The sequence below is a fragment of the Thamnophis elegans genome, chromosome 1 (genome assembly GCF_009769535.1).
Source record: "Thamnophis elegans isolate rThaEle1 chromosome 1, rThaEle1.pri, whole genome shotgun sequence".
In the NCBI taxonomy this organism is placed as follows: domain Eukaryota; kingdom Metazoa; phylum Chordata; class Lepidosauria; order Squamata; family Colubridae; genus Thamnophis; species Thamnophis elegans.
Genome location: NC_045541.1, coordinates 113975648 through 113984406, shown reverse-complemented (window position 1 = coordinate 113984406; position 8759 = coordinate 113975648).

Here is an 8759-nt window from a genome sequence, read left to right as displayed (position 1 = left end):
GAAAATAACTTTTTGATGAGATGCAAAACCCTAGATAAAAAAAATTCAAGATCACTATATTCATATCTCTTAGCCTTCATATAGAAACATACATAAGGTAATCGAATTACTTCAGCACATAATTTAGGAAAAATGAATGAAAGCCCACAAGAAAAACTGTAAAGGCTGTAAAAACCACAACACTTAAGATGGCTGCCCTCTAGGCAGCTGTAAGTCTCACTGAAGCCATTAGTCAGAACCTGATTTAGGCTCAATAAAAATCTGAAAGGGAAACTGGTAAAACCCACAAACAACACTGCAGGTTTGAGCAACAAACATCCAAAAGCCTATTGGAAAATTTTAGTGAGGCTAAAGAGAATTTCATCATAATCATGTTTAAAACATAAACAAGAAAAGACACAGTAATCCACATTTAGAATGATCAAAGGGCTGAAATAGCTCTCATATAAAGAAAGATTGCAACATTTATAGGAGGAAAACATGTAAAGGTGTAGAAAACTACACACGGAGTGGTTAAAGAGAATAAGAACTCCCTCCTCCTTGTTTCTGATTAATTAAAGCTAGCTTCATCCAATAAAGATTCGGAATAGATCAAAGAGAGCAGTGTATTTGTTCTTGTTGATTTAACGTTGCTTTTAACTTACCTCAATCTCAAGAGAGACTGGTGGTGCACCATATCATAAAAAATTCAAAACAAAGCAAAACAAAGAAAAAATACCACATAATAATCAATTGGGCCAATTACGTGCTTTCATCTAAATACAGTATCCAACCCCCCCCCAAAAAAAACAAAGATAAAACCTCAATAAAAGCCAAAACAGGCTTGCACAGTCATCAGAGAAAAATGTAAACACAATCCTCAATAGCACTTACTTAAGTTAACTTGTTACCATGAACTATAGCAATGGCCGCCATCCAGCAGTGGGATTCAAATTTTTTTGCTACAGGTTCTGTGGGGTGGCTTGGTGGGCATGGCAGGGGAAGGATACTATGAAGCCTCCATTCCCTGCCCACTCAGAGGAAGGTTACTGCAAAATCCCCATTTCCTCCCGTTCAGCTGGGGCTCAGAAGGCAGAGAATAGATGGAGGCAGGGCCAGTCAATGGTGGTATTTATCTGTTCCCTGAACTACTCAAAATTTCCACTACCAGTTCTCCAGAACTGATCAGAACCTGCTCAATACCACCTCTGCTGCCATCTTAGAAACTTTCAAAGAGATTAGACAAATTCATTAAGACAAAGCTCAGCAAATATCACTATAATTCATCTTGATCTCTGGACCAGCTCTGTACCTGATGGTTAACTATTATCTCCTGTCATGGTCATAATATGTTTCTCTCTGTCATGTTCTGCAATGTCTGGTTGACCACACTGGAAACAAACTATTAATTATTTAGGCATTTGATCTGGTCCAGGAAGGCTGTTTTTATGTTCATCTGGGCTGATTCTTACATTATCATTGCACTGAGTGATACAATAGACAAAATAACAGAATAGCAGAGTTGGAAGGCACCTTGGAGGTCTTCTTGTCCAACCTCCTGCTCAAGCAGAAAACTCTATACTATTTCAGTCAAATCATTGTCCAATCTCTTCTTAAAAACTTCCAGTGTTGGAGCACCCACAACTTCTAGAGGCAAGTCATTCCACTGATTAATTATTCTAATTGTCAGAAAATTTCTTCTTAGTTCTAGGTTGGTTCTAGATATTTTCTTTGAGTCCCATACTATTTGTCTGAGAAAGAATCTGGGACAAATTCTGTTTCTAAGTTCCAAACAAGCAAGCTGGCACTGGGATTAAACAGACATTACCTGTTGTTGCCACTTTCTTAGATAGTGGAGGTATCTCGTTATCAGGTGTATCAAAGCACCTGTTGTGCAATGGCTCATTTGTAGCCCAAATTCTGTGTTGCTATAATTGTCACTGTAAGAATCTGATATTTAAGTAAAACAGTTCTCTGTTCTTCCTTATAGTAGTAAAATACTTTCAAAATATAGATGAAATGCAATTCTTCCAGAAAGAACTCACTCAGCATTTTAAAACATAAAATGTTGTCTCAAAAAGCTCTATGAAATATATTTTGTGTCTAGACATATTTTACATTTATTAAATGATGATTGGTTTTATTTATTTGTTCAAATCATTAACTCACTTCACAGAGAACTTTGATCCTAAACTTTTTAACACAGCAACTCAGAATATGTTATCTTCATGAATTTGTACTTTTCAGATACTTGTGGTGTCTTGTTAGGTTAGGAAGCATTTTCACAGGCACAGAAATACATTATTTACATGTGTCATTTGAGGAAGTACATATACCTCTCAGTGCACTATTTCTGGAAACGGTCACAAGAGCATCATAAACAGACTTCCCAAAATTGCACATTGTTAATGATTAGCTCTGTTCAGCAAATCCAAATACACTTGGGGGAACCCACAGATTAGAAGCTGTGTCTTTTGTTCCTACCCCATGAGCTAAGGTGAGACTACCCATAAAAGGGGTCCAAAAAGAGAGAGAACTCATAGCATATAACACTGAGGAGTGATATGAAACCCTTACAAGTTCAGGTTGTCATAAGACACTGGTTGATGCTCTAATAAAATGATCAACTGGACAACTTTGCGCCGGGTCACACCTCTCAGCCCAGTCTACCTCACAGGGTTGATGTTGGGGAAAACAGGAGGAAGAGAGTATAAGAATTGTTCACTTGTCCTTGATTTAGTTCTAAAAATAATAAGGGTATAAATACAAACTTACAGTATATACATATCTTCCATGTGAGATAGATTAGGTCAAGCTTACAAACTTTATAGAGATGGCCTAAGTGAGCACTCAATAGCATTTCATTTGTAAAAGGCTGAAATAATCTTACAGAGGCATTATAACATTCCAGTCTAGTGCCAATTATATCACTGCTTTCATATTTTAACAGGGTTCACAAATCCATTCACATTCTTGACTCTTTTTAAGCAAGTCAGCAGACTGACAGCTGTACTCTTTACAAAACCACAAAACAAGCAAAGCAAGAATTAGGCTCCTTACTAACACCATGGTTTACAAACTGATTTAAGGGAAATAAGTTTCAGCAGGTCTGCTCTGAAGTCATGCAATAGCAATAGCACTTAGACTTATATATTGCTTCATAATGCTTTACGCCACTTTGAACAGTTTATACAGTCAACATATTGCCCCCAACAATCTGGTTCCCCATTTTACAACTTTGGAAGAACGGTCAGGATCAAACCCCTGGTAGTGAGCAGAGTTAGCCTGCAATTACTGCATTCTAACCACCGTGTCACCATGGCTCCCTGCAAGCATCTTTTCAGATACTGGAAAAAGAATCCAAAACTTTTCCTGGAGTTCAGTAACCTAAAAACAGGACCAGACAACTTGATATTTGTGGACACTTTAATCTAAATTTGTTTTAGATTCCAAGGACTCCACATCACTTCATCCCTGAGCCACATATATTCTCTTCTAATGGCACATCTAAATGTTTATCTGCAAGAGCGTGACCCATCAAAACCACGCTCGACTAAACCGCGCCCGATTAAACCGCGTCGCTGACGTCATCAACAGGGCGACAACAGCAGCGTGGAGAAAGAAGGGTGCTTAATAGCGCTTTGAAAGCAAGCCGATTCAACTTAAGGTAAGGGTTAGCTTTAGGGTTAGGTTTAGGGTTAGGTTTAGGGTTAGGTTAAGGGTTAGGGTTAGGGTTAGGGTTAGGTTAAGGGTTAGGGTTAGGTTTAGGGTTAGGTTAGGGTTAGGATTAGGTTTAGGGTTAGGTTAAGGGTTAGATTTAGGCTTAGGTTTAGGGTTAGGTTAAGGGTTAGGTTTAGGGTTAGGGGTTAGGATTAGGTTTAGGGGGGTTAGGTTTAGGTTTAGGGGTTAATTTTAGGTTTAGGGTTTACAGCGTGCTTCTGTCTCCGCGCTGTCGCCCTGTTGATGACGTCAGCGACGCGGTTTAGGTCGGGCGGCGGTTTAGTCGGCACGGTTTTGTGGGTGAACCCTGCAAGCGTAGTGAGTATTAACCCATGCCACTCAACTGCCAATCTAATCAGCTCAGAATCTTTGCAGGGAGTGGCAAACGTATATTTCAATATTTGAAATGTTCAGATGACCCTTTTATATAGTGATTGTTAGTCATGCAAAGGGATAATTATATGTTAGTAATATGTAGTTTTGAAAGATCAAAGCACATGCTAGGTCAGGCGTGTTGCCCTTCTTCACAGGGGAATTTGGGAGAGGGGTCATAAATGTTAAAGTATGTTCACAATGCATATAAAAAAGATTTTGATGCAGATGCTTCCTTGAATTTTGCCACATCACCCATCCTACAGATGCCCTTCTGTTAATTTATTAGCAGCAATCTTAACGGTAACACCACAAAACCGCGGACGACAAAATCGCGGTGGACGAAAGCGCGTATGTGACGTCATCACAGCGCGACGAAAAAGATCGAAAAATGTAAAAATAAAGCGAAAACCTTCCCCTAACCCCCCCCAAAACCTAACCCTAAACCTAACCCTAAACCTAACCCTTAACCTAACCCTAAACCTAACCCTTAACCTAACTAAAAACCTAACGCTAACCCTTAACCTAACGCTAAACGTAACGCTAACGCTCTAAACCTAACCCTAACCCTTAACCTAACCCTAACCCTAACCCTTAACCTAACACTTACCTTTATGTGAATCGGCTTGCTGTAATTTAATTTTTATTTAAATTTTCGATCTTTTTCGTCGCGTTGTGATGACGTCACACACGCGATTTCGTTGATCGCACTTTTGTGGAACGCGGTTTTGACGGGGTCACGATCTTAACAGCTGTTCATAAACCCCCTTTGGAATCATTGGTGATGAGGATGGGATTTATTAATTGCCAAAGATCAGCAAGAAACTGGTTGGAGATTCATCAAGGCTTTGGCACATAGTCAAAAATACATCTAATTGGAACCTAAGCAGATTCTGACTTTAAAAAAAAAAGCTACACTTTAGAGTTTTGACACTAGTCAGCCTTCTTCCTTGGCCTCGCATTCAGGAAAGCTTTATCTTTATCTCAAGTTTTTTAAAAGCTAAACAAAAACAAGCTATTCTCTGCTCTCCCTTTGCAGCAGCCCAGACATTTACTGTAATAAGAGCATTTGGCATTCCTCCTTCACCAAAGTCTGGAATGTTTGATGAGTTTTGTAAAATTGCTGAAAGATTGTTTCTTACCTACTCATGGAACAGTGATTTACATTTCACATTCAACAACCTCCAGAAGGAATTGTTGCTTATAGGTGATTTTTTTTAAAGAGAAGATGTTGAAATTCACCTAGTATATGGGTGAACTACTTGAACAAAGGCTTTTTACCTGAAGCCAAACTGACATGTGTGATACTCAGAAAAGGCAGCAGCTAGTGAAATTGCATGCCTAGAAAAAGCAACTAAGGCAAATTCTATTCCGTGGCCCGACAAAACTACGCTCGTCAAAATAGCGGCGACAAAACCGCGTCGCTAAAGCCGTGACGTCATCACCGCGATGTCATCACTGCGGCGACAACAGCGCAACGACAGAAGGGCGCTTTAAAATAGCGCGGCGGCAGAAAGCCGATTTAAATTAAGGTAAGGGTTAGGATTAGGTTAGGGGTTTGGTTTAGGGTTAGGTTTAGGGTTAGGTTTAGGGTTAGGTTTAGGGTTAGGTTTAGGGTTAGGTTTAGGGTTAGGGTTAGGGTTAGGGTTAGGGTTAGGGTTAGGGTTAGGTTAGGGTTAGGTTTGGGTTAGGTTTAGGGTTAGGTTAGGGTTAGGTTAGGATTAGGATTAGGTTTAGGGTTAGGGTTAGGGTTAGGGTTAGGGTGCTGAGTGCTTTGGAGGCGCAAATTTGCCCTCCGCGGTTATGTCGTCGCGCTAGGGTTGCCTTTTTTCTTAGCGCTTCGGACGGCACGGATTTGCCCTCTGCGCTTATGTCGGCGCGGATAAGGACTTCGCAGTTTTGGTCGGTGAACCATACTATTCATCCCAAGGAGGGTGAAAGTGCAGGGCAGCAAACATGACTAATATAAGAAATGCTTTGTCCACCATAACAGTGTGGAGGGCTATGCTAGCAACCTCTGTGAACAGCAGAGGTTTTTTCAGTGCAATGGCACTGAAAAAAGTGACTTTTTTCACTCTTATGACTGTTGCAGCATCCCCATGGTCACATGATCAAAATTTAGATGCTTAGCAGCTGACTCATATTTATGATGCTTGCATTGTCCCAGTGTCGTGCGATCAACTTTTGTGACCTTTTGACAAACAAAGTCATGGGGAAGCTAGATTCAATTCACAACCATGTTACTAACTTAACAACTACAGTAATTCACTTAACAACTGTACGGCACATAATGTATAATGCAGTGAGCCATGTGCAGATCTGTACATTGGGGAAATAAAACAACCACTTCATAAATGCATGGCACAACATAGGAGAACAAACCCATCCGGAAAAGATTCAGTAGTCCCTCTGCATTAAAAGACAAAGGCCATTCTTTTGAAGACAGCAAAGTCTACATTTTGGACAGAGAGCTGGTTTGAAAGAGGGGTCAAAGGGGCCATCTAGGGCAAAATTGAACAGCCCTCTCTCAACAGAGGGGGAGGGATACAGCATCATCTATCTCCAATCTACAATACAGTCCTTTCAACAGTTCCATGAAGGCTTCACACCCATTTGCACCACTCAGATGACCTTGATGACATACATAAACCTCCAAGTGGCCACAACAACTCTCTAACAGAATGCAAATGACCAGCTGTCTGCAAGGAATATAAATCCTTCCTTCTCCACCATCCAGTCAGAGCTGAAGAAGCTTCTTGGATGAGAAGTGAAACATCTTAAAAAAAAAAAAACCAGAAAGTTCCAGTTGCCTCTTGAAAAAGCACCTTTGGGACAACAATGACCTGGATGACTGAGAATCTCTATACACATTACTGGAAGTAGTGATACTGGAGGCTTTTCAGACCTGTGTGCAAATTTAATTAAAATTTTCTTTACAATTATTCTGTAAGAAAAGTTATGGTTTTCCCAGAACAATGTGATAAGCTTCATAGATGAAGTATGAGTTAACCTGGGAGTGGATCTATGTGCATATTATATCTTGTTATTTTTTAAAATGTGCCATTTATGGAACACATGGTATGCATTTCAACCCATCCTCCTAATACTACTTTTCCTCTAATCTGCTTTCTCCCTGTTTTTATGACGAATTTGGACGAGTGGACAGCAACTGAAACTTCTGTGCGCTATTCAGCACAATATACTAAAATTGTAATACTATCAATTTCATCTATTGGATCCTGCTAGAGAAAGATGCCCATTACATATAAGTAGTCATAACTGGTCACCTAGCAATCATTTGGAATTATGATGGACTCCATGGGGGTACTTACAACCTGGTTCCAAAGATCAGCTCTTTACTGTAGTCACATGACCTCACTTCAGCGCTCAACATCTAACCCACATTCATTACCCTTGGCAGTCATGTTTATGATGCTTTTGCTAAAAATCTGCATTTACTTCTGGTTTTCATAGCCAACCATTGGTTTTCTTAATGACCACCGAGTAAAGGTCATAAAATCAAGTTGGTCACATGAGTGTCCTGTTTACAACTGTGATGTCTTATGACAAATGTTCCCTCTAAGCTGCGAATCTGCGCGGCTGCGCAGGTAACAAGAAAACACCGCGCACAAGTTTCAAACTGCAACACAGGTTTTTTAATGTCTTTAAATGTGACTGAAAATATCCCCCCTCCCTCCCTTCTCTCTCTGCACCGAACTCTCTCCTTCATCTGGTGATTGGCGAAATCAAGGAAGACTCTGCCTGAAGACCGATGACGCTGCAGAAGGGAGAATTCCCATTGGTCCTCTGGCGCTTCGTCGGTTCCTGGGAAAACAGGATTTGCTGGTTGTAGCCTGCGTTTCTCTGCACATCCGGGGTTTCTCAGGCATTGTGTCACCTGAAGCCCCATTCTGGGCTCGGCAGTTTTTCTGCAATCCCTTCGCTTTGGGGAGAAGGAAACAGCGTGGAGTTGGACTGCCTGAGACAAAGGGGTCCATGGGATCTTGAGACTTGATTTTTGAGCAGTACCAATCCATTCCACTCTTTCCTTTCTCTTTCTGTCCTTCTTCTATCTTCCTTTCCTTTTCCTTTCTCTTTTCCTTTCCTTCTTTCCATTTCCTTTCCATTCCTTTTCTTTCTCTTTTCCTTTCCTTTCTCCTTTCCTTTTTTCCTTTCCTTCTTTTCCATTTCCTTTCCTTTTTCCTTTCCTTTTCTATTCCTTTCTTCTTTCCTTTCTCCTTTCCTTTCCTTTCTCCTTTCCTTCTTTTCTATTTCCTTCCTTTTTCCTTTCCTTCCTCTTTTCCTTTCTCCTTTCCTTTCCTTTTTCCTTTCCTTCTTTTCTATTCCCTTTCCTTTTTCCTTTTTCTCTTTTCCTTTCCTTTCTTCTTTCCCATTTCCTTTCCTTTTTTCCTTTCCTTCCTTTCCATTTCCTTTCCTTGTTCCTTTCCTTTTGTTCTTTCCCATTTCCTTTCCCTCCCCCTCCCTTCCCTTCCTTCCTTACTGGGGGTCTGAGGGAGAGGGGAGGAACCCTTTTCCCCCTTGCCCCCCTCCCCAACATCTGCTCTGATGGCAAGTATGGCTAAAAAAGATTCAGGTGTTCAGGCATGAAAATGTGCCACTCAAACACTATACTTTTCCGCACACACTAAAAAAAAATTAGAGGGAACATTGCTTATGACCACGTAATA